Source organism: Gopherus flavomarginatus, chromosome 6, assembly GCF_025201925.1.
Source record: "Gopherus flavomarginatus isolate rGopFla2 chromosome 6, rGopFla2.mat.asm, whole genome shotgun sequence".
Classification (NCBI taxonomy): Eukaryota; Metazoa; Chordata; order Testudines; family Testudinidae; genus Gopherus; species Gopherus flavomarginatus.
In genome coordinates, this window is record NC_066622.1 from 51,560,304 (window position 1) to 51,583,417 (window position 23,114).

The window sequence follows — 23,114 nt, forward strand, 5'->3', positions numbered from 1 at the left end:
TGCAGCCATGGTTACTTCCCCCAGGGATTGGGCCCCTGGAGATAGGGTTATGGGACCTAGGGTTTGGGCCACTAGAGCTAGGGTTAGGGCCCCCAGGGGTTGGGTCCCTGGAGCTAGGGTTAGGGGACCCAGGGGTTGGACCCCTGGACGTAGAGTTTGATCCCCCAGAGGCTGGACCCCTGGAGCTAGGGTTAGGGGACCCAGGGGCTAGGCCCCTGGAGATAGGGGTAAGGAACCAAGGGGTTAGGCCCCTGGAGATAGGGGTAAGGAACCCAGGGGTTGGGCCCCTGGAGCTAGGTTTAGGCCCCCCGGTAGTTGGGCCCCTGGAACTAGGTTTTGTTTCCCTGGTGGTTGGGCCCCTGGAGCTAGGGATAGGCCCCGCAGGGGTTGGGCCCCTGGAGCTTGGGTTAGGGCCCCCAGGGCTTGGGCCCTTGGAGCTAGAGTTAGTGGACCCAGGGCTTGGGCCCCTGGAGCTAGGGTTATGGCCCCCAGGGGTTGGGCCGCTGGAGTTAGGGTTAGGGCCACGAGAGGTTGGGTCCCTGGAGCTAGGGTTAAGGGACCCAGGGGTTGGGCTCCTGGGGCTAGGGTAAGGGCTGACAGAGGTTGGACCCCTGGAGCTATGGTTAGTGGACCCAGGGGTTGGGCCCCTGGAGCTAGGGTTAGGGCCCCCAGGGGTTGGGCTCCTGGAGCTAGGATTAGGGGACCATGAGTTGGGCCCCTTGAGCTAGGATTAGGACCCACAGGAGTTGGGCCCCAGGAGCTAGGCTTAGGGGACCGAGAGGTTGGACCCCTGGAGCTAGAGGTACGGCTCCCAAGGGATTGGGCCCCTGGAGCTAGGGTTAGGGTCCACAGGGCTTAGGCCTCTAGAGCTAGGGATAGGGGACACAGGGGTTGTGCCCCTGGTGCTAGGGTAATGTCTCCCAGGGGTTGAGACCCTAGAGCTAGGTTTAGGGCCCTCAGAAGTTGGGTCCCTGGAGCTAGGGTTAGGGGACCCAGTGGTTGGGCCCCTGCACCTAGGGTTAGGGTCCCCAGGGTTTGGACCCCTGGCCCTAGGTTTAGGGCCCCCAGGGGTTGGGCCGCTGGAGCTTGGGTTTGGCCCCTAGAGGTTGGGTCCCTGGAGCTAGGGTTAAGGGACCCAGTGGTTGGGACCCTGGAGCTAGGATTAGGGCCCCCAGGGGTTTGGACGCTGGAGCTAGGGTGAGTGGACCCAGGGGTTGAGCTTCTGGAGCTAGGGTTAGGGCCCCCAGGTGTTGGACCCCTGGAGCTATGGTTAGTGGACATAGAGGTTGGGCCCCTGGAGCTGCGGTTAGGTCCCAAAGGGTTGGGCCCCTGGAGCTAGGGTTAAGGACAGCAGGTTTGGGCCCCTGGAGTTAGGGTTAGGGGAACTAAGTTTTGGGTCCCAGGAGCTAAGGTTAGGGGACCCAGGTTTTGGGCCCCTGGGGCTACAGTTACGGCCCCCAGGGGTTTGGCCCTTGAACCTAGGATTAGGGGACCCAGGTTTTGGGCCCCTGTAGCTAGGGTTAGGACCCCCAGGGGTTTGGCCCCTGGAACAAGGGTTAGGGCCCCCAGGGGTTGGTCCCCTGGAGCTAGGTTTAGGGGACCCAGGGCTTGGGCCCCTGGAGCTAGGGTTAGGGCCCCCAGGGATTGGGCCCGTGGAGCTAGGGTTAGGGGACCCAGGATTTGGGTCCCTGCAGCCAGGGTTACTTCCCCCAGGGATTGGGCCCCTGGAGCTAGGGTTAGGGGACCCCGGGGTTGGGCCCTTGTAGCTAGGGATAGGTGACCCAGAGGTTGGACCCCTGGAGCTAGGGTTAGGGGACCCAGGGGTTAGGCCCCTGGAGCTAGAGTTAGGTCCCCCAGAGGTTGGGTCCCTGGAGCTTGGGTTAGTGGACCCAGGGGCTAGGCCCCTGGAGATGGGGTTAAGGAACCCAGGGGTTGGGCCCCTGGAGCTAGATTTAGGCCCCCCGGTGGTTGGGCTCCTGGAGCTAGGTTTTGTTTCCCCGGTGGTTGGGCCCCTAGAGCTAGGGTTAGGCCCTGCAGGGGTTGGGCCCCCGGAGCTAGGGTTAGGGCCCCCAGCGCTTGGGCCCTTGGATCTAGGGTTAGGAGACCCAAGGCTCGGGCCCCTGGAGCGAGGGGTTTGGCCCCTAGGGTTTGGGCCCATGGAGCTAAGGATAGAGCCCCCAGGGCTTGGGACCCTGGAGCTAGGGTTAGGGGACAAAGGGCTTGTGCCCCTGGAGCTAGGGTTAGGGCCCCCAAGGTTGGGCCTCTGGAGCTATGGTTAGGGCCCACAGTAGTTGGGCCCCTGGAGGTACGGTTAGGGGACCCAAAGGTTGGGCCCCTGGAGCTTGGGTTAGAAGACCAAGGGCTTGGGCCACCGGAGCTAGGGTTAGGGGACCCAGGGGTTGGGCCCCTGGAACTAGGGTTAGGGCCCCCAGGGGTTGGGCCGCTGGAGCTAGGGTTAGGGCCCCTAGAGGTTGGGTCCCTGGAGTTAGGGTTCAGGGACCCAGGGGTTGGGTCCCTGGAGCTAGGGTTAGGGCCCTCAGGGGTTTGGACGCTGGAGCTAGGGTTAGGGCACCAAGGGGTTGGGCTTCTGGAGGTAGGGTTAGGGCCCTCAGGTGTTAGACCCCTGGAGCTATGGTTAGTGGACTGACGGGTTGGGCCCCTGGAGCTGCGGTTAGGTCCCCCAGGGTTGGTCCCCTGGAGCTAGGGTTAGGGATATCAGGTTTGGGCCCCAGGAGCTAGGGTTAGGGGAACTAGGGGTTAGGCCCCTGGAGCTATGGTTAAGGCCCGCAGGGGTTGGGCCCCTGGAGGTACGGTTAGGGGACCCAAAGGTTGGACCCCTGTTGCTAGGGTTTATGGGACCCAGGGCTTGGGCCACTGGAGCTAGGGTTTGGGCCCCACAGAGGGTTGGGCCCCTGGAGCTAGGGTTAGGTCACGCAGGGGTTGGGCCCCTGGAGCTAGGGTTAGGGAGAGCAGGTTTGGGCCCCTGGAGCTAGGGTTAGGCGACCCAGGGGCTAGGCCCCTGGAGATAGGGTTGAGGGACCTAGGGGTTGGGTCCCTGGAGCAAGGATTAGGGGACCCAGGGGTTTGGACACTGGAGCTAGGGTTAGAGGACCCAGGGGTTGGGCTCCTGGAGCTAGGTTTAGGCCCCCCAGAGGTTGGGCCCCTGGAGCTGCGGTTAGGTCCCCCAGGGTTGGGCCCCTGAAGCTAGGGTTAGGGACAGCAGGTTTGGGCCCCTGGAGCTAGGGTTAGGGGAACTAGGGGTTGGGTGCCTGGAGCTAAGGTTAGGGGACCCAGGGGTTGGGCCCCTGGAGCTAGGATTATGGGACTCAGGGTTTGGGCCCCTGTAGCTAGGTTTAGGACCCACAGGGGTTTGGCCCCTTTAGCTAGGGTTAGGACCCCCAGGGGTTTGGCACCTGCAACAAGGGTTAGGGCCCCCAGGGGCTGGGCCCCTGGAGCTAGGATTAGGGGACCCAGGGCTTGGGCCCCTGGAGCTAGGGTTAGGGACCCCAGGGGTTGGGCCCTGTGGAGCTAGGGTTAGGGGACCCAGGATTTGGGTCCCTGCAGTCAAGGTTACTTCCCGAAGGATTGGGCCCCTGGAGCTAGTGTTAGGGGACCCCGGGGTTGGGCCCTTGTAGCTAGGGATAGGTGACCCAGAGGTTGGGCCCCTGGAGCTAGGGTTAGGGGACCCAGGGGTTGGGCCCCTGGAGCTAGAGTTAGATCCCCCAGAGGTTGGGCCCCTGGAGCTAGGGTTAGGGGACCGAGGGGCTAGGCCCCTGGAGATAGGGTTAAGGAACCCAGGGGTTGGGCCCCTGGAGCTAGATTTAGGCCCCCCAGTGGTTGGGACCCTGGAGCTAGGTTTTGTTTCCCCGGTGGTTGGGCATCTGGAGCTGGGGTTAGGCCCCGCAGGGGTTGGGCCCCTGGAGCTAGGGTTAGGGCCCCTAGGGCTTAGGCCCTTGGAGCTAGGGTTAGGGGACGCAGGGCTCGGGCCCCTGGAGCTAGGGTTATGGCCCCCAGGGTTTGGGCCCCTGGACCTAAGGTTAGGGCCCCCAGTGGTTAGTCCCCTGGAGCTATGGTTAGGGCCCGCAGGGGTTGGGCCCCTGGAGGTACGGTTAGGGGACCCAAAGGTTGGGCCCCTGTAGCTAGGGTTAGGGGATCCAGGGCTTGGGCCACTGGAGCTGGGGTTTGGGCCCCCCCAGGGGTTGGGCCTCTGGAGCTAGGGTTAGGGCCCCCAGGGGTCGGGCCCTTGGAGCTAGGGTTAGGGCCCCCAGGGGTTGGGCCGCTGGAGCTAGGGCTAGGGCCCCTAGAGGTTGGGTCCCTGGAGCTAGGATTAAGGGACCCAGGAGTTGGGCCCCTGGAGCTAGGGTTAGGAGACCCAGGGGTTGGGACCCTGGAGCTAGGATTAGGGCCCACAGGGGACTGGATGCTGGAGCTAGGGTTAGGGGACCCAGGGGTTGGGCTCCTGGAGCTAGGGTTAGGGCCCCAAGGGGTTGGACCCCTGGAACTATGGTTAGTGGACCCAGGGGTTGGGCCCCTGGAGCTGCGGTTAGGTCCCCCAGGGTTAGGCCCCTGGAGCTAGGGGTAGGGACAGCAGGTTTGGGCCCCTGGAGCTAGGGTTAGGGGAGCTAGGGGTTGAGTTCCTAGAGCTAGGGTTAGGGGACCCAGGGGTTGGACCCCTGGAGCTAGGGTTAGGGCCCTCAGGGGTTGGGGACCTAGAGCTCGGTTAGAGTCGCCAGGGGTTGGGCCCCTGGAGCGAGGTTTAGGGCCCCTAGGGGTTGGGCCCCTGGAGTTAGGGTTAGGGGACACAGGGATTGGGACCCTGGAGCTAGGGTTAGCGCCCCCAGGGGTTTGGATGCTGGAGCTAGGGTTAGGGGACCCAGGGCTTGGGATCCTGGATCTAGGGTTAGGTCCCCCAGGGATTGGACCTCTGGAGCTATGGTTAGTCGACCCAGGGGTTGGGCCCCTGGATCTGTGGTAAGGGCCCCCAGGGGGTGGGCCCATGGAGCTAGGATTAGGGCCCCCAGAGACTGGGTCCCTGGAGCGACAGTTAGGGCACCCAGGGGTTGGGCTCCTGGAGCCAGGGTTAGGGGACCTAGGGTTTGGGACACTAGAGCTAGGGTTAGGGTCCCCAGGGGTTGGGCTCCTGAAGATAGGATTAGGGGACCATGGGGTTGGGCCCCTGGAGCTTGGATTAGGACCCACTGGAGTTGGGCCCCAGGTGTTAGGGTTAGGGGACCCAGGGGTTGGACCCCTGGAGCTAGGGGTACGGCCCCCAAGGGGTTGGGCCCGTGGAGCTAGGATTAGGGGACCCAGGGTTTGGGCACCTGGAGCTAAGGTAAGAGTCCGCTGGGGTTGGGCCCCTGGAGCTGCGGTTAGGGCCCCCAGGAGTTGGGTCTCTGGAGCTACGGTAAGGGGACCCAGGGGTTGGACCCCTGGATCCAGTGTTAGGTCCCCAGGGGTTGGGTCCCTGGAGCAAGGGTTAGGGTCCTCAGGGCTTAGGCCCCTAGAGCTCGGGATAGGGGACACAGGGGTTGTGCCCCTGGAGCTAGGGTAATGTCTCCCAGGGGTTGAGCCCCTAGAGCTAGGTTTAGGGCTCCCAGAGGTTGGGTCCCTGGAGCTAGGTTTAGGGGACCCAGTTTTTGGGCCCCTGCACCTAGGGTTAGGGTCCCCAGGGGTTGGGCCCCTGGACCTAGGTTTAGGGCCCTCAGTGGTTGGGCCCCTGGAGCTAGCGTTAGGCCCCCCAAGAGGTTGAGCGCCTGGAGCTAGGGTTAGGGGACCCAGGGGTTGGGCCCTTGGAGCTAGGGTTAGGGGATCCAAGGCTCGGGCCTCTGGAGCGATGGTGATGGCAACCAGGGGCTGGGCCCTTGAAGCTAGGGTTAGGGCCCCCAGGCGTTGAGCCCCTGGAAGTAGGGTTAGGGGACCCAAAGGCTGGTCCCCTGGAGCTTGGGTTAGGGGACCCATGGCTTGGGCCACTTGAGGTAGGGTTTGGGCCCCCAGGGGTTCGGCCCCTGGAGCTAGGGTTAGGGCCGCCAGGGGTTGGGCTCTCGGAGCTAGGGTTAGGAGACCCAGGAGTTGGGCCCCTGAAACTAGGGTTAGGGCCCCCCAGGGGTTGGGCCGCTGGAGCTAGGGTTTGGGCCCCTAGAGGTTGGGTCTCTGGAGGTAGGGTTAAGGGACCCAGGGGTTGGAACCCTGGAGCTAGGGTTAGGGCCCCAGGGGTTTGGACGCTGGAGCTAGGGTTAGAGGACCCAGGGGTTGGGCTCCTGGAGCTAGGGTTAGGGCCCCCAGGTTTTGGACCCCTGGAGCTATGGTTAGAGGACCCAGGGGTTGGGCCCCTGGAGCTAGGGTTAGGGGACCAAGGGGTTGGGCTCCTGGAGCTAGAGTTAGGTCCCCCAGAGGTTGGGCCCTGGATCTAGGGTTAGGGGACCCAGAGCCTAGGCCCCTGGAGAGAGGGTTAAGGAACCCAGAGGTTAGGCCTTTGGTGCTAGGTTTAGGCCCCCCGGTGGTTGGGCCAGTGGAACTAGGTTTTGTTTCCCCGGTGGTTGGCCCCTGTAGATAGGGTTTAGCCCCGCAGGGGTTGGGCCCCTGGAGCTAGGGTTACTGCCCACAGGGCTTGGGCCCTTGGAGTTAGGGTTAGGGGACCCAGGGCTTGGGCCCCAGAAGCGAGGATTATGGCCCCCAGGGTTTGGGCCTCTGGAGCTAAGGTTAAGGCCCCCAGGGCTTGGGACCCTGAAGCTAGGGTTAGGGGACCCAGGGCTTGGGCCCCTTGACCTAGGGTTAGGGCCCCCAGGGGTTGGGCCCCTGGAGCTATGGTTATGGCCCGCAGGGGTTGGGCCCCTGGAGGTACGGTTAGGGGACCCAAATGTTGGGCCCCTAGAGCTAGGGTTAGGGGACCCAGGGCTTGGGCCACTGGAGCTAGGGTTTGGGTCCCCCAGGGTTTGGGCCCCTGGAAATAGGATTAGGGCTCCCAGGGGTTGGGCCGCTGGAGCTAGGGTTAGGTCCCCTAGAGGTTGGGTTCCTGGACTCAGGGTTAAGTGACCCAGGGGTTGGGCCCCTGGAGCTGCGGTTAGGGCCCCCAGGTTTTGGGCCCGTGGAGCTAAGATTAGGGCCCCCAGGGGTTGGGGACCTAGAGCTAGGGTTAGAGTTCCCAGGGGTTTGGCCCCTGGAGCTAGGATTAGGGCCCCCAGGGGTTGGGGACCTAGAGCTAGGGTTAGAGTTCCCAGGGGTTTGGCCCCTGGAGCTAGGATTAGGGCCCCCAGGGGTTGGGCACCTGGAGCTAGGGTTAGGGGACCCAGGGGTTGGACCCCTGGAGCTAGGATTAGGGCCCTCAGGGGTTGTCCCCTGGAGCTAGGGTTAGGGCCCAAAGGGTTTCATCCCCTAGGAGCAAGGTTTAGGGCCCCTAGGGGTTAGGCCCTTGGAGCTGGGGTTTGGGGACCCATGGGTTGGGCCCCTGGAGCTAGGGTTAGGGCCCCCAGGGGTTGGGCCGCTGGAGCTAGGGTTAGGGCCCCTAGATTTTGGGTCCCTGGATCTAGGGTTAAGGGACCCAGGGCTTGGGCCCCTAGAGTTAGGGTTAGGGGACACAGGCGTTTAGCCCCTGGAGCTAGGGTTAGGGCCCCCAGGTGTTTGGTCGCTGGAGCTAGGGTTAGGAGACCCAGAGGTTGGGCGCCTGGAGCTATGGTTAGGGCTCACAGGGGTTGGACCCCTGGAGCTATGGTTACTGGACCAAGGGGTTGGGCCCCTGGAGCTGTGGTATGGGCCCCCAGGGGGTGGGCCCGTGGAGCTTGGATTAGGGCCCCCAAGGGTTGGGCACCTGGAGCTAGGGTTAGAGTCCCCAGGGGTTGGGCACCTGGAGCTAGGATTAGGGCCCCCATGGGTTGGGCACCTGGAGCTAGGGTTTGGGAACCCAGGGGTTGGACCCCTGGAGCTAGCGTTAGGGCCTCAGGGGTTGGCCCGTGGAGTTAGGGTTAGGACCCCCAGGGGTTGGGCCTCTAGAGGTAGGGTTAGGGGACCCAGAGTTTGCCCCCCTGGAGCTAGGGTTAGGGGACCCAGGTCTTGGGACACTGGAGGTAGGGTTTGGGCCCCCAGGGGTTGGGCCCCTGGAGTTAGAGTTATGGCCTCCAGAAGTTGGGCCCTCCGAGCTAGGGTTAGGGGACCCAGGAGTTGGGCCCCTGGAACTAGGGTCAGGGCCCGCAGGGGTTGGGCCGCTGGAGCTAGGGTTTGGGCCCCTAGAGGTTGGGTCTCTGGAGCTAGGGTTAAGGGACCCAGGGGTTTGGACCCTGTACCTAGGGTCAGGGCCAACAGGGGTTTTGACGCTGGAGCTAGGGTTAGGGGACCCAGGGGTTGGGCTCTTGGAGCTAGGGTTAGGGCCCCCAGGGGTTGGACCCCTGGAGCTATGGTTAGTAGACCAAGGGGTTGGGCCCCTGGAGCTGCGGTTAGGTCCCCCAGAGCTGGGATCCTGAAGCTAGGGTTAGGGACAGCAGGTTTGGGCCCCTGGAGTAGGGTTAGAGGAACTAGGGGTTGAGTCCCTGGAGTTAAGGTTAGGGGACCCAGGGGTTGGGCCCCTGGAGATATAGTTACGGCCCCCAAGGGTTTGGCCCCTGAAGCTACGATAGGGGACCCAGGGTTTGGGCCCCTGTAGCTAGGGTTACAACCCGCAGAGGTTTGGCCCCTTTAGCTAGGGTTAGGGCCCCCAGGGGTTTGGCCCCTGGAACAAGGGTTAGGTCCCCCAGGGGCTGGGCCCGTGCAGCTAGGTTTAGGGGACCCAGGATTTGGGTCCCTGCAGCCAGGGTTACTTCCCACAGGGATTGGGCCCCTCGAGTTAGGGTTAGGGGACCCCGGGGTTGGGCCCTTGCAGCTAGGGATAGGTGACCCAGAGGTTCGGCCCCTGAAGCTAGGGTTAGGGGACCCAGGGGTTGGGCCCCTGGAGCTAGGGTTACGGGACTCAGGGGCTAGGCCCCTGGAGATAGGGTTAAGGAACCCAGGGTTTAGACCCCTGGAGCTAGGTTTAGGGCCCCCAGTGGTTGGGCCCCAGGAACTAGGTTTTGTTTCCCCGTTGGTTGGCCCCTATAGCTAGGGTTTGGCCCCGCAGGGGTTGGGCCCCTGGAGCTAGGGTTAGGACCCCCAGGGGTTGGGCCCCTGAAGCTATGGTTAGGGCCCGCAGGGGTTGGGCCCCTGGAGGTACGGTTAGGGGACCCAAAGGTTGGCCCCTGTAGCTAGGGTTAGGGGACCCAGGGCTTGGGCCACTGGAGCTAGGGTTTGGGCCCCCCAGGGGTTAGGCCCCTGGAGCTAGTTTTAGGGCCGCCAGGGGTTGGGCCCTTGGAGCTAGGGTTAGCAGACGCAGGGGTTGGGCCCCTGGAGCTAGCGTTAGGGCCCCCAGGGGTTGGGCCGCTGGAGCTAGGGATAGGGCCCCTAGAGGTTGGGTTCCTGGACCTAGGGTTAAGGGACCCAGGGGTTGGGCTCCTGGAGCTAGGGTTAGGGGACCCAGGGGTTGGGACCCTGGAGCTAGTCTTAGTGCCCCCAGAGGTTTGGACGCTGGAGCTAGGGTTAGGGGACCCAGGGGTTGGGCTCCTGGAGCTAGAGTTAGGGCCCCCAGGGGTTGGACCCCTAGAGCTATGGTTAGTGGACCCAGGGGTTGGGCCCCTGGAGCTGCGGTTAGGGCCCCCAGGGGTTTTGCCCGTGGAGCTAGGATTAGGGTCCCCAGGGGTTGGGCACCTGGAGCTAGGGTTAGAGTCCCCAGGGGTTGGGCCCTTGGAGCTAGGATTAGGGCCCCCAGGGGTTGTTCCCCTGTAGCTAGTGTTAGGAGACCCATGGGTTGGGCCCCTGGAGCTAGGGTTAGGGCGTCCAGGTGTTGGGCCCCTGCAGCTAGGGTTAGAGCCCCCAGGGTTTGGACCCCTGGAACTATGGTTAGGGAATGCAGGGTTGGGCCTCTGGATCCTCGGTTAGGGAACACAGGGATTGGGCCGCTGGAGCTAGGGTTAGGGCCCCCAGTTGTTGAGTACCTGGAGCTAGGGTTAGGGGACCCAGGGGTTGGACCCTGGAGCTAGGATTAGGTCCCTCAGGGGTTGGCCCGTGGAGCTAGGGTTAGGGCCCCAAGGGTTTCGGCCCCTGGATCTAGACTTAGGGCCCCTAGGGGTTGGGCCTCTGGAGCTAGAGTTAGGGCCCCCAGAGTTTGCGCCCCTGGAGCTAGGGTTAGGGTCCCCAGGGGTTGGGTCCCTGGAGCTAGGGTTAGGGGACCCAGTGGTTGGGCCCCTGGAGCTAGGGTTAGGGCACCAAGAGGTTGCGCCCCTGGAGCTAGAGTTAGGGGACTCAGGGTTTGGGACCCTGGAGCTAGGGATTGGGCCCCCAGGGGTTGTGCCCCTTTAGCTAATGTTAGGAGACCCAGGTGTTTAGACGCTGGAGCTAGGGTTAGGGGACCCAGGGGTTGAGCTCCTGGAGCTAGGGTTAGGCCCCCAGGGGTTAGACCCCTTGAGCTATGGTTAGCGCACCCAAGGGTGGGGCCCCTGGAGCTGCGATTAGGGCCTCCAGGGGTTGTGCCCATGGAGCTAGGATTAGGGCCCCCAGGGATTGGGGACCTAGAGCTAGGGTTAGAGTCCCTAGGGGTTGGGCCCCAGGAGCTAGGATTTGGGCCCCCAGGGGTTGGGCACCTGGAGTTAGGGTGAGAGGACCCAGGGGTTGGACCCCTGGAGATAGGGTTAGGGCCCTCAGAGGTTGGCCCCTGGAGCTAGGGTTAGGGGACCTAGGGCTCGGTCCCCTGGAGCTAGGGTTAGGACCCCCAGGGGTTGGGCCCTTGGAGCTAGGGTTAGGGGACTCAGGGATTGGGCCCCTGGAGCTAGGGTTAGGGCCCCCAAGGTTTGGGCCCTTGGAGCTAGGTTTAGGGTCTCCAGGGGTTGGGCCCCTGGACCTAGGTTTAGGGCCCCCAGTGGTTGGGCCCCTGGAGCCAGGGTTAGGACCCACAGGAGCGGGGCCCCAGGAGCTAGGGTTAGGGGACCCAGGGGTTTGACCCCTGGAGCTAAAGGTACGGCCCCCAAGGGGTTGGGTCCCTGAAACTAGGGTTAAGGGACCCAGGGTTTGGGCCCCTGCAGCTAGGATAAGAGTCCCCAGGGGTTGGGCCACTGGAGCTGCGGTTAGAGCCCCCAGGAGTTGGGCCCCTGAAGCTACGGTTAGGGGACCCAGGGGTTGGACCACTGGATCTAGTGTTAGGTCCCCAGGGATTGGGCACCTGGAGCAAGGCTTAGGGTCCCCAGGGCTTAGGCCCCTAGAGCTAGGGATAGGAGACACAGGGGCTGTGTCCCTGGAGCTAGGTAATATCTCCCAGGGGTTGAGCCCCTAGAGCTAGGTTTAGGGTCCCAAAGGGTTCGGTCCCTGGAGCTAGGGTTAGGGGACCCAGTGGTTGGGCCCCTGCACCTAGGGTTAGGGTCCCCAGGTGTTGAGCCCAGGACCTAGGTTTAGGGCCCCCAGTGGTTGGGCCACTGGAGATAGGGTTAGGCCCCCCAGAGGTTGGGCCGCTGGAGCTAGGGTTAGGGGACCCAGGGGTTGGGCCCTTGGAGCTAGGGTTAGGGGACCCAAGGCTCGGTCCCTTGGAGCGAGGGTTATGGCCACCAGGGGCTGGGCCCTTGGAGCTAGGGTTGGGGGACCCAGGGCTCGGGCTCCTGGAGCTAGGGTTAGGGCCCCCAGGGGTTGGACCCTTGGAGCTAGGAATAGGGGACCCGGGGTTTGGGCCCCTGGAGCTAAGGTTAGGGCCAACAGGGCTTTGGACCCTGGATCTAGGGTTAGGGGACCCAGGGCTTGGGCCCTTGGACCTAGGGTTAGGGCCCCCAGGGGTTGGGCCCCTGGAAGAAGGGTTAGGGGACCCAAAAGTTGGTCCCCTGGAGCTAGGGTTAGGGCCGCCAGGGGTTGGGCTCTCGGAGCTAGGGTTAGGAGACCCAGGAGTTGGGCCCCTGAAACTAGGGTTAGGGCCCCCCAGGGGTTGGGCCGCTGGAGCTAGGGTTTGGGCCCCTAGAGGTTGGGTCTCTGGAGGTAGGGTTAAGGGACCCAGGGGTTGGAACCCTGGAGCTAGGGTTAGGGCCCCAGGGGTTTGGACGCTGGAGCTAGGGTTAGAGGACCCAGGGGTTGGGCTCCTGGAGCTAGGGTTAGGGCCCCCAGGTTTTGGACCCCTGGAGCTATGGTTAGAGGACCCAGGGGTTGGGCCCCTGGAGCTAGGGTTAGGGGACCAAGGAGTTGGGCTCCTGGAGCTAGAGTTAGGTCCCCCAGAGGTTGGGCCCTGGATCTAGGGTTAGGGGACCCAGAGCCTAGGCCCCTGGAGAGAGGGTTAAGGAACCCAGAGGTTAGGCCTTTGGTGCTAGGTTTAGGCCCCCCGGTGGTTGGGCCAGTGGAACTAGGTTTTGTTTCCCCGGTGGTTGGCCCCTGTAGATAGGGTTTAGCCCCGCAGGGGTTGGGCCCCTGGAGCTAGGGTTACTGCCCACAGGGCTTGGGCCCTTGGAGTTAGGGTTAGGGGACCCAGGGCTTGGGCCCCAGAAGCGAGGATTATGGCCCCCAGGGTTTGGGCCTCTGGAGCTAAGGTTAAGGCCCCCAGGGCTTGGGACCCTGAAGCTAGGGTTAGGGGACCCAGGGCTTGGGCCCCTTGACCTAGGGTTAGGGCCCCCAGGGGTTGGGCCCCTGGAGCTATGGTTATGGCCCGCAGGGGTTGGGCCCCTGGAGGTACGGTTAGGGGACCCAAATGTTGGGCCCCTAGAGCTAGGGTTAGGGGACCCAGGGCTTGGGCCACTGGAGCTAGGGTTTGGGTCCCCCAGGGTTTGGGCCCCTGGAAATAGGATTAGGGCTCCCAGGGGTTGGGCCGCTGGAGCTAGGGTTAGGTCCCCTAGAGGTTGGGTTCCTGGACCCAGGGTTAAGTGACCCAGGGGTTGGGCCCCTGGAGCTGCGGTTAGGGCCCCCAGGTTTTGGGCCCGTGGAGCTAAGATTAGGGCCCCCAGGGGTTGGGGACCTAGAGCTAGGGTTAGAGTTCCCAGGGGTTTGGCCCCTGGAGCTAGGATTAGGGCCCCCAGGGGTTGGGCACCTGGAGCTAGGGTTAGGGGACCCAGGGGTTGGACCCCTGGAGCTAGGATTAGGGCCCTCAGGGGTTGTCCCCTGGAGCTAGGGTTAGGGCCCAAAGGGTTTCATCCCCTAGGAGCAAGGTTTAGGGCCCCTAGGGGTTAGGCCCTTGGAGCTGGGGTTTGGGGACCCATGGGTTGGGCCCCTGGAGCTAGGGTTAGGGCCCCCAGGGGTTGGGCCGCTGGAGCTAGGGTTAGGGCCCCTAGATTTTGGGTCCCTGGATCTAGGGTTAAGGGACCCAGGGCTTGGGCCCCTAGAGTTAGGGTTAGGGGACACAGGCGTTTAGCCCCTGGAGCTAGGGTTAGGGCCCCCAGGTGTTTGGTCGCTGGAGCTAGGGTTAGGAGACCCAGAGGTTGGGCGCCTGGAGCTATGGTTAGGGCTCACAGGGGTTGGACCCCTGGAGCTATGGTTACTGGACCAAGGGGTTGGGCCCCTGGAGCTGTGGTATGGGCCCCCAGGGGGTGGGCCCGTGGAGCTTGGATTAGGGCCCCCAAGGGTTGGGCACCTGGAGCTAGGGTTAGAGTCCCCAGGGGTTGGGCACCTGGAGCTAGGATTAGGGCCCCCATGGGTTGGGCACCTGGAGCTAGGGTTTGGGAACCCAGGGGTTGGACCCCTGGAGCTAGCGTTAGGGCTTCAGGGGTTGGCCCGTGGAGTTAGGGTTAGGACCCCCAGGGGTTGGGCCTCTAGAGGTAGGGTTAGGGGACCCAGAGTTTGCCCCCCTGGAGCTAGGGTTAGGGGACCCAGGTCTTGGGACACTGGAGGTAGGGTTTGGGCCCCCAGGGGTTGGGCCCCTGGAGTTAGAGTTATGGCCTCCAGAAGTTGGGCCCTCCGAGCTAGGGTTAGGGGACCCAGGAGTTGGGCCCCTGGAACTAGGGTCAGGGCCCGCAGGGGTTGGGCCGCTGGAGCTAGGGTTTGGGCCCCTAGAGGTTGGGTCTCTGGAGCTAGGGTTAAGGGACCCAGGGGTTTGGACCCTGTACCTAGGGTCAGGGCCAACAGGGGTTTTGACGCTGGAGCTAGGGTTAGGGGACCCAGGGGTTGGGCTCTTGGAGCTAGGGTTAGGGCCCCCAGGGGTTGGACCCCTGGAGCTATGGTTAGTAGACCAAGGGGTTGGGCCCCTGGAGCTGCGGTTAGGTCCCCCAGAGCTGGGATCCTGAAGCTAGGGTTAGGGACAGCAGGTTTGGGCCCCTGGAGTAGGGTTAGAGGAACTAGGGGTTGAGTCCCTGGAGTTAAGGTTAGGGGACCCAGGGGTTGGGCCCCTGGAGATATAGTTACGGCCCCCAAGGGTTTGGCCCCTGAAGCTACGATAGGGGACCCAGGGTTTGGGCCCCTGTAGCTAGGGTTACAACCCGCAGAGGTTTGGCCCCTTTAGCTAGGGTTAGGGCCCCCAGGGGTTTGGCCCCTGGAACAAGGGTTAGGTCCCCCAGGGGCTGGGCCCGTGCAGCTAGGTTTAGGGGACCCAGGATTTGGGTCCCTGCAGCCAGGGTTACTTCCCACAGGGATTGGGCCCCTCGAGTTAGGGTTAGGGGACCCCGGGGTTGGGCCCTTGCAGCTAGGGATAGGTGACCCAGAGGTTCGGCCCCTGAAGCTAGGGTTAGGGGACCCAGGGGTTGGGCCCCTGGAGCTAGGGTTACGGGACTCAGGGGCTAGGCCCCTGGAGATAGGGTTAAGGAACCCAGGGTTTAGACCCCTGGAGCTAGGTTTAGGGCCCCCAGTGGTTGGGCCCCAGGAACTAGGTTTTGTTTCCCTGTTGGTTGGCCCCTATAGCTAGGGTTTGGCCCCGCAGGGGTTGGGCCCCTGGAGCTAGGGTTAGGACCCCCAGGGGTTGGGCCCCTGAAGCTATGGTTAGGGCCCGCAGGGGTTGGGCCCCTGGAGGTACGGTTAGGGGACCCAAAGGTTGGCCCCTGTAGCTAGGGTTAGGGGACCCAGGGCTTGGGCCACTGGAGCTAGGGTTTGGGCCCCCCAGGGGTTAGGCCCCTGGAGCTAGTTTTAGGGCCGCCAGGGGTTGGGCCCTTGGAGCTAGGGTTAGCAGACGCAGGGGTTGGGCCCCTGGAGCTAGGGTTAGGGCCCCCAGGGGTTGGGCCGCTGGAGCTAGGGATAGGGCCCCTAGAGGTTGGGTTCCTGGACCTAGGGTTAAGGGACCCAGGGGTTGGGCTCCTGGAGCTAGGGTTAGGGGACCCAGGGGTTGGGACCCTGGAGCTAGTCTTAGTGCCCCCAGAGGTTTGGACGCTGGAGCTAGGGTTAGGGGACCCAGGGGTTGGGCTCCTGGAGCTAGAGTTAGGGCCCCCAGGGGTTGGACCCCTAGAGCTATGGTTAGTGGACCCAGGGGTTGGGCCCCTGGAGCTGCGGTTAGGGCCCCCAGGGGTTTTGCCCGTGGAGCTAGGATTAGGGTCCCCAGGGGTTGGGCACCTGGAGCTAGGGTTAGAGTCCCCAGGGGTTGGGCCCTTGGAGCTAGGATTAGGGCCCCCAGGGGTTGTTCCCCTGTAGCTAGTGTTAGGAGACCCATGGGTTGGGCCCCTGGAGCTAGGGTTAGGGCGTCCAGGTGTTGGGCCCCTGCAGCTAGGGTTAGAGCCCCCAGGGTTTGGACCCCTGGAACTATGGTTAGGGAATGCAGGGTTGGGCCTCTGGATCCTCGGTTAGGGAACACAGGGATTGGGCCGCTGGAGCTAGGGTTAGGGCCCCCAGTTGTTGAGTACCTGGAGCTAGGGTTAGGGGACCCAGGGGTTGGACCCTGGAGCTAGGATTAGGTCCCTCAGGGGTTGGCCCGTGGAGCTAGGGTTAGGGCCCCAAGGGTTTCGGCCCCTGGATCTAGACTTAGGGCCCCTAGGGGTTGGGCCTCTGGAGCTAGAGTTAGGGCCCCCAGAGTTTGCGCCCCTGGAGCTAGGGTTAGGGTCCCCAGGGGTTGGGTCCCTGGAGCTAGGGTTAGGGGACCCAGTGGTTGGGCCCCTGGAGCTAGGGTTAGGGCACCAAGAGGTTGCGCCCCTGGAGCTAGAGTTAGGGGACTCAGGGTTTGGGACCCTGGAGCTAGGGATTGGGCCCCCAGGGGTTGTGCCCCTTTAGCTAATGTTAGGAGACCCAGGTGTTTAGACGCTGGAGCTAGGGTTAGGGGACCCAGGGGTTGAGCTCCTGGAGCTAGGGTTAGGCCCCCAGGGGTTAGACCCCTTGAGCTATGGTTAGCGCACCCAAGGGTGGGGCCCCTGGAGCTGCGATTAGGGCCTCCAGGGGTTGTGCCCATGGAGCTAGGATTAGGGCCCCCAGGGATTGGGGACCTAGAGCTAGGGTTAGAGTCCCCAGGGGTTGGGCCCCAGGAGCTAGGATTTGGGCCCCCAGGGGTTGGGCACCTGGAGTTAGGGTGAGAGGACCCAGGGGTTGGACCCCTGGAGATAGGGTTAGGGCCCTCAGAGGTTGGCCCCTGGAGCTAGGGTTAGGGGACCTAGGGCTCGGTCCCCTGGAGCTAGGGTTAGGACCCCCAGGGATTGGGCCCCTGGAGCTAGGGTTAGGGCCCCCAAGGTTTGGGCCCTTGGAGCTAGGTTTAGGGTCTCCAGGGGTTGGGCCCCTGGACCTAGGTTTAGGGCCCCCAGTGGTTGGGCCCCTGGAGCCAGGGTTAGGACCCACAGGAGCGGGGCCCCAGGAGCTAGGGTTAGGGGACCCAGGGGTTTGACCCCTGGAGCTAAAGGTACGGCCCCCAAGGGGTTGGGTCCCTGAAACTAGGGTTAAGGGACCCAGGGTTTGGGCCCCTGCAGCTAGGATAAGAGTCCCCAGGGGTTGGGCCACTGGAGCTGCGGTTAGAGCCCCCAGGAGTTGGGCCCCTGAAGCTACGGTTAGGGGACCCAGGGGTTGGACCACTGGATCTAGTGTTAGGTCCCCAGGGATTGGGCACCTGGAGCAAGGCTTAGGGTCCCCAGGGCTTAGGCCCCTAGAGCTAGGGATAGGAGACACAGGGGCTGTGTCCCTGGAGCTAGGTAATATCTCCCAGGGGTTGAGCCCCTAGAGCTAGGTTTAGGGTCCCAAAGGGTTCGGTCCCTGGAGCTAGGGTTAGGGGACCCAGTGGTTGGGCCCCTGCACCTAGGGTTAGGGTCCCCAGGTGTTGAGCCCAGGACCTAGGTTTAGGGCCCCCAGTGGTTGGGCCACTGGAGATAGGGTTAGGCCCCCCAGAGGTTGGGCCGCTGGAGCTAGGGTTAGGGGACCCAGGGGTTGGGCCCTTGGAGCTAGGGTTAGGGGACCCAAGGCTCGGTCCCTTGGAGCGAGGGTTATGGCCACCAGGGGCTGGGCCCTTGGAGCTAGGGTTGGGGGACCCAGGGCTCGGGCTCCTGGAGCTAGGGTTAGGGCCCCCAGGGGTTGGACCCTTGGAGCTAGGAATAGGGGACCCGGGGTTTGGGCCCCTGGAGCTAAGGTTAGGGCCAACAGGGCTTTGGACCCTGGATCTAGGGTTAGGGGACCCAGGGCTTGGGCCCTTGGACCTAGGGTTAGGGCCCCCAGGGGTTGGGCCCCTGGAAGAAGGGTTAGGGGACCCAAAAGTTGGTCCCCTGGAGCTAGGGTTAGGGGACCCAGGGCTTCGGCCACTGGAGGTAGGGTTTGGGCCACCAGGGGTTGGGCCCCTGGAGCCAGGGTTAGGGCTCTCAGGGGTTGGGCCCTTGGAGCTAGGGTTAGGGGAACCAGGGGTTGGGCCTCTGGAAGTAGGTTAAGGACCCCAAGGGTTGGGCCTCTGGAGCTAGGTTTTGGGCCCCTGGAGGTTGGGTCCCTGGAGCTAGGGTTAAGGGACCCAGGGGTTGGGACCCTGGAGCTAGGATTAGGTCCCCCAGGGGTTGGACCCCTGGAGCTATGGTTAGTGGACCCAGGGGTTGGGCCCCTGGAGCTGGGATTAGGGCCCCCAGGGGTTGGGCCCAAGGAGATAGGATTAGGGCCCCCAGGGGTTGGGCACCTGGAGCTAGGGTTAGAGTCCCCAGGGGTTGGGCCCCTGGAGCTAGGATTAGGGCCCCCAGGGGTTGTGCACCTGGAGCTAGGGTTGAGGACCCAGGGGTTGGAACCCTGGAGCTAGGTTTAGGGCCCCGGGGTTTCGGCCCCTGTAGCTAGGTTTAGGGTCCCTAGGGGCTAGGCCCCTGGAGTTAGGGTTAGGGTCCCCAGAGGTTTCACCCCTCGAGCTAGGGTTAGGGCCTTAAAGGGTTGGGCCCCTGGAGCTAGGGTTAGGGCCCCCAGAGGTTGCGCCTCTGGAGCTAGTTTTAAGGGACCCAGTAGTTGGGCCCCTGGAGCTAGGGTTAAGGCACCAACAGGTAGCGCCCCTGGAGCTAGAGTGAGGGGACCCAGGGGTTGGGCCCCTGGAGCTAGGGTGAAGGCGTCCAGGTGTTGGGACCCTGGAGCTAGGGTTAGGGCCCTCAGGGGTGGACCCCTGGGGCTAGGGTTAGGGAACGTACGGTTGGGCCGCTGGATCTTGGGTTGGGAAACCCAGGGGTTGTGCCCCTGGAACTAGGGTTAGTGCCCCCAGGAGTTCGGCCCCTGGAACTACGGTTAGGGGACCTAGGGGTTGGACCCCTGGATCTAGTCTTAGATCCCCAGGGTTTGAGCCCCTGGAGCAAGGGTTAGGGTCCCCAGGGCTTCGTCCCCTAAAGCTAGGGATAGGGGACCCAGGGGTTGTGCCCCTGGAGCTAGGGTTATGTCCCCCAGGGGTTCAGCACCTAGAACTAGGGTTAGGGCCCCCAGAGGTTGGGTCCCTGGAGCTAGGGTTAGAGTCCCAAGGGGTTGGTCTTCTGGAGCTAGGGTGAGGGCACCCAGGGGTCGGACCCCTGGAGCTTGGTTTAGGGGACCCAGGGGTTCGGCCCCTGCACCCAGGGTTAGGGTCCCCAGGAGTTTTGCCCCTGGACCTAGGTTTAGGGCCCCCAGTGGTTTTGCACCCCGAGCTAGGGTTGGGGGACCCAGGGATTGTGCCCTTGTAGCAAAGGGTTAGGGCCCCAGGGGTTGGGCCCCTGAAGCTAGGGTTAGGGCCCCAGGGGTTGGGCCCCTGAAGCTAGGGTTTGTACCCCGAGGGGTTGGGCCCCTGGAGCTAGGGTTAGGGGACCCAGGGGATGGGCCCTTGGAGCTAGGGTTAGTACCCCCAGGGGTTTCGCCCCTGGAACCAGGGCTAGGGAACCTAGATTTTGGGCCACTAGAGCTAGGGTTAGGGCCCCCAGGGGTTGGGCCCCTTTAGCTAGGATTAGGGGACGGAGGGGTAGGGCCCCTGGAGCTAGGAGTAGGACCCCCAGGGGTTGGGCCTCTGAAGCTAAGTTTAGGGCCCCCAGGGGTTTGGCCCCAGGAGCTATATTTAGGGCCACTAGGGCTTGGGCCCCTGGAGTTAGGGTTATTGGACCCAGGGGTTGGACCCCCGGAGCTAGGGTTAGGGCCCTCAGGGGTTGGCCCCTGGAGCTAGGGTTAGGGCCCCCAGGGGTTTGGCCCCAGGAGCTATATTTAGGGCCACTAGGGCTTGGGCCCCTGGAGTTAGGGTTATGGGCCCCATAAGTTGCGCCCTTGGATCTAGGGTTAGGGGACCCAGTGTTTGGGCTCCTGGAGCTAGGGTTAGGGCCCCCAGAGGTTGCGCCCCTGTAGCTACAGTTAGGGGACCCAGGGGTTGGGCCCCTGGAGCTAGGGTTAGGGCCCTCAGAGTTTGGCCCCTGGAGCTAGGGTTAGGGACCGCAGGTGTTGGGCCCCTTGAGGTAGGGTTAGGGGACCCAGGGGTTGGGCCCATGGAGCTAGAGTTTGGGCTCCCAGGGGTTGGGCCCCTGGAGCTAGGGTTAGTGGACCCAGGGGTTGGGGCCCTGGAGCTAGGGTTAGGGCCCCATGGAGTTGTGCCCCTGGAGCTAGGGTTAGGGACCCCAGAGGTTGCGCCCCTGGAGCTAGGGATAGGGGACCCAGGGGTTGGGCCCCTGGAGCTAGGGTTAGTGCCCCCAGGAGTTGGGGCCCTGGAACTAGGGTTTGGGGACCCAGGGTTTGGGCTCCTGGAGCTAGGGTTAGGGCCCCCTGGTTTGGGTCCCTGGAACTAGGGTTAGGGACTGTAGGGTTGGGCCCGTGGAGGTAGGGGTAGGGGACCCAGGGGTTGGGCCGCTGGAGCTAAGGTTAGGCAACCCAGGCATTGGGCCCCTGGAGCTAGGGTTACGGCAACCAGGGGTTTGGCCCCTGAAGCTAGGATTAGGGGACTCAGGGTTTGGGCCCCTGGAGCTTGGGTTAGGACCGCCATGGGTTTGGCCCCTTTATCTAGGGTTAGGGCCCCCAGGGGTTTGGCCCCTGGAACAAGTGTTAGGTGACCCAGGGGTTTGGACCCTGCAGCTAGGGTTAGGTGACCCAGAGGTTGGGCTCCTGGATGTCGGGTTAGGGCCAAAGGGGTTGGGCCCCTAGAGCTAGGGTTAGGGGACCCAGGGGTTGGGCCCGTTGGAGCTAGGGTTATGGCCCCCAGGGGTTGGGCACCTGCAGCTAGTGTTAAGGGACTCAGGGGTTGTGCCCCTGGAGCTAGGGTTAGGGGAAAAAGTGGTTGGGACCCTGGAGCTAGGTTTTGGGCCCCCAGGGGTTGGGACCCTGGAGCTGGGGTTAGGGGAAACAGGGGTTGGGCCCCTGGAGCTAGGGTTATGTCCCCCAGGGGTTCAGCACCTAGAACTAGGGTTAGGGCCCCCAGAGGTTGGGTCCCTGGAGCTAGGGTTAGAGTCCCAAGGGTTTGGTCTTCTGGAGCTAGGGTGAGGGCACCCAGGGGTCGGACCCCTGGAGCTTGGTTTAGGGGACCCAGGGGTTCGGCCCCTGCACCCAGGGTTAGGGTCCCCAGGGGTTTTGCACCTGGACCTAGGTTTAGGGCCCCCAGTGGTTTTGCACCCCGAGCTAGGGTTGGGGGACCCAGGGATTGTGCCCTTGTAGCGAAGGGTTAGGGCCCCAGGGGTTGGGCCCCTGAAGCTAGGGTTAGGGCCCCAGGGGTTGTGCCCCTGGAGCTAGGGTTAGGGGAAAAAGTGGTTGGGACCCTGGAGCTAGGTTTTGGGCCCCCAGGGGTTGGGACCCTGGAGCTGGGGTTAGGGGAAACAGGGGTTGGGCCCCTGGAGCTAGGGTTAGGTCCCCCAGGGGTTGGACCACTGGAGCTATGGTTATTGGACACAGGGGTTGGGCCCCTGCAGCTAGGGTTAGGGCCCTGAGGGGTTGGGTCCCTGCAGCTAGGGGTAGGGCCCCCAGGGGTTGGTCCCCTAGAGCTAGGGTTAGGAAACCCAGGGGTTGGGCCCCTGCAACTAGGGATAGAGACCCCAGGGGCTGGGTCCCTGGAGCTAGGGTTAAGGGACCCAGGGGTTGGGCCACTGGAGCTAGGGTTAGGGGACCCAGGGGTTGAGCCCCTGGAGCTAGGATTAGGGCCCCCAGTGGTTGGGCCCCTAGAGCTAGGGTTAGGGTCCCCAGGGGTTGGCCCCTGGAACGAGGGTTAGGGGACCCAGGGGTTGAGCCCCTGGAGCTAGGGTTAAAGACCCCAGGGGTTGGGAACCTAGAGCTGGGGTTAGGGCCCCCAGCAGTTGGGCCCCTGGAGCTAAAATTAGGATCCCCATTTGTTGTGCCCCTGGAACTAGGGTTATCGGACCCAGGGGTTGGGCCCCTGGAGCTAGGGTTAGAGTCCCAAGGGGTTTGGTCCCTGGAGCAAGGGTTAGGGGACCCAGGGCTTGGGCCCTTGGAGATAGGGTTATGGCCCACAGGGGTTGGGCCATGGAGCTTGGGTTAGGGGACCCAGGGATTGCGCCACTGGAGCTAGGTTTAGGGCCCCCAGTGGCTGGGCCCCTGGAGCTAGGTTTAGGCCCCCCAGAGGTTGGGCCCCTGGATCTAGGGTAAGGGGACCCAGGGGTTTGGCCCCTAGAGCTAGGGTTAGGGCCCCTAGTGGTTTTGCCCCCAGAGCAAGGTTGGGCGACCCAGGGATTTTGCCCCTGTAGCTAGGGTTAGAGCCCCCAGGGGTTAGGCCCCTGCAGCTAGCGTTAGGGCCCCAGGGGTTGGGCCCCTGGAGGTAGGGTTAGGGGACCCAGGGGATGGGCCCCTGGAGCTAGGGTTAGGACCCCCAGGGGTTTCGCCCCTGGAGCCATGGTTATGGAACCTAGGTTTTGGGCCACTAGAGCTAGGGTTAGGGTCCCCAGGGGTTGGGCCCCTGGAGCTAGGATTAGGGTACGGAGGGGTTGGGCCCCTGTAGCTGCGGTTAGGACCCCCAGGGGTTGTGCCTCTGGAGCTAGGTTTAGGGCCACCAGGGGTTGGGCACCTGGAGCTAGGGTTAGGGCCCCCAGGGGTTTGGCCCTAGGAGCTAGGTTTAGGGCCTCTAGGGACTGGGCCCCTGGATCCAGGGTTAGGGGCCCCAGAGGTTGCGCCCTTGGATCTAGGGTTAAGGGACCCAGTGGTTGGGCCCCTGGAGCTAGAGTTAGGGCCCCCAGAGGTTGCGCCCCTGTAGCTACAGTGAGGGGACCCAGGGGTTGGGCCTCTGGAGCTAGGGTTAGGGCCCTCAGAGTTTGGCCCCTGGAGCTAGGGTTAGGGCCCCCAGGCATTTGGCCCCTGGAGCTATTATTAGGGCCCCCAGGTTTTGGGGCCCTTGAACTAAGGTTAGGGGACCCAGGGGTTGGGCCCATGGAGCTAGAGTTTGGGTTCCCAGGGGTTGGGCCCCTGAAGCTAGGGTTAGTGGACCTAGGGGTTGGGGCCCTGAAGCTAGGGTTAGGGCCCAATGGGGTTGTGCCTCTGGAGCTAGGCTTAGGGCCCCCAGAGGTTGTGTCCCTGGAGCTAGGGATAGAGGACCCAGGGGTTGGGCCTCTGGAACTAGGGTTAGGGGACCCAGGGTTTGGGCCCCTGGAGCTAGGGTTAGGGCCCCCAGGTTTGGGCCCCTGGAACTAGGGTTAGGGACTGTAGGGTTGGGCCCGTGGAGGTAGGGGTAGGGAATCCAGGGGTTGGGCCACTGGAGCTAAGGTTAGGCGATCCAGGCGTTGGGCCCCTGAAGCTAGGGTTACGTCCCCCAGGGATTTGGCCCCTGAAGCTAGGATTAGGGGATCCAGGGTTTGGGCCCCTGGAGCTTGGGTTAGGACTCC

At 63.7% G+C, this 23,114-nt stretch overlaps 1 long non-coding RNA gene across 1 annotated transcript in view; it reads left to right on the forward strand.

Annotated features, from left to right (window-relative positions):
• Positions 1–277: 277 nt before the first annotated feature.
• The window catches only part of LOC127053677 (uncharacterized), a 28,283-nt gene continuing 5,446 nt past the window's right edge, over positions 278–23,114 (forward strand). The window contains exon 1 of the long non-coding RNA XR_007775104.1: positions 278–297. This is a non-coding gene — a long non-coding RNA (uncharacterized LOC127053677). The remainder of the gene's footprint in view (positions 298–23,114) is intronic.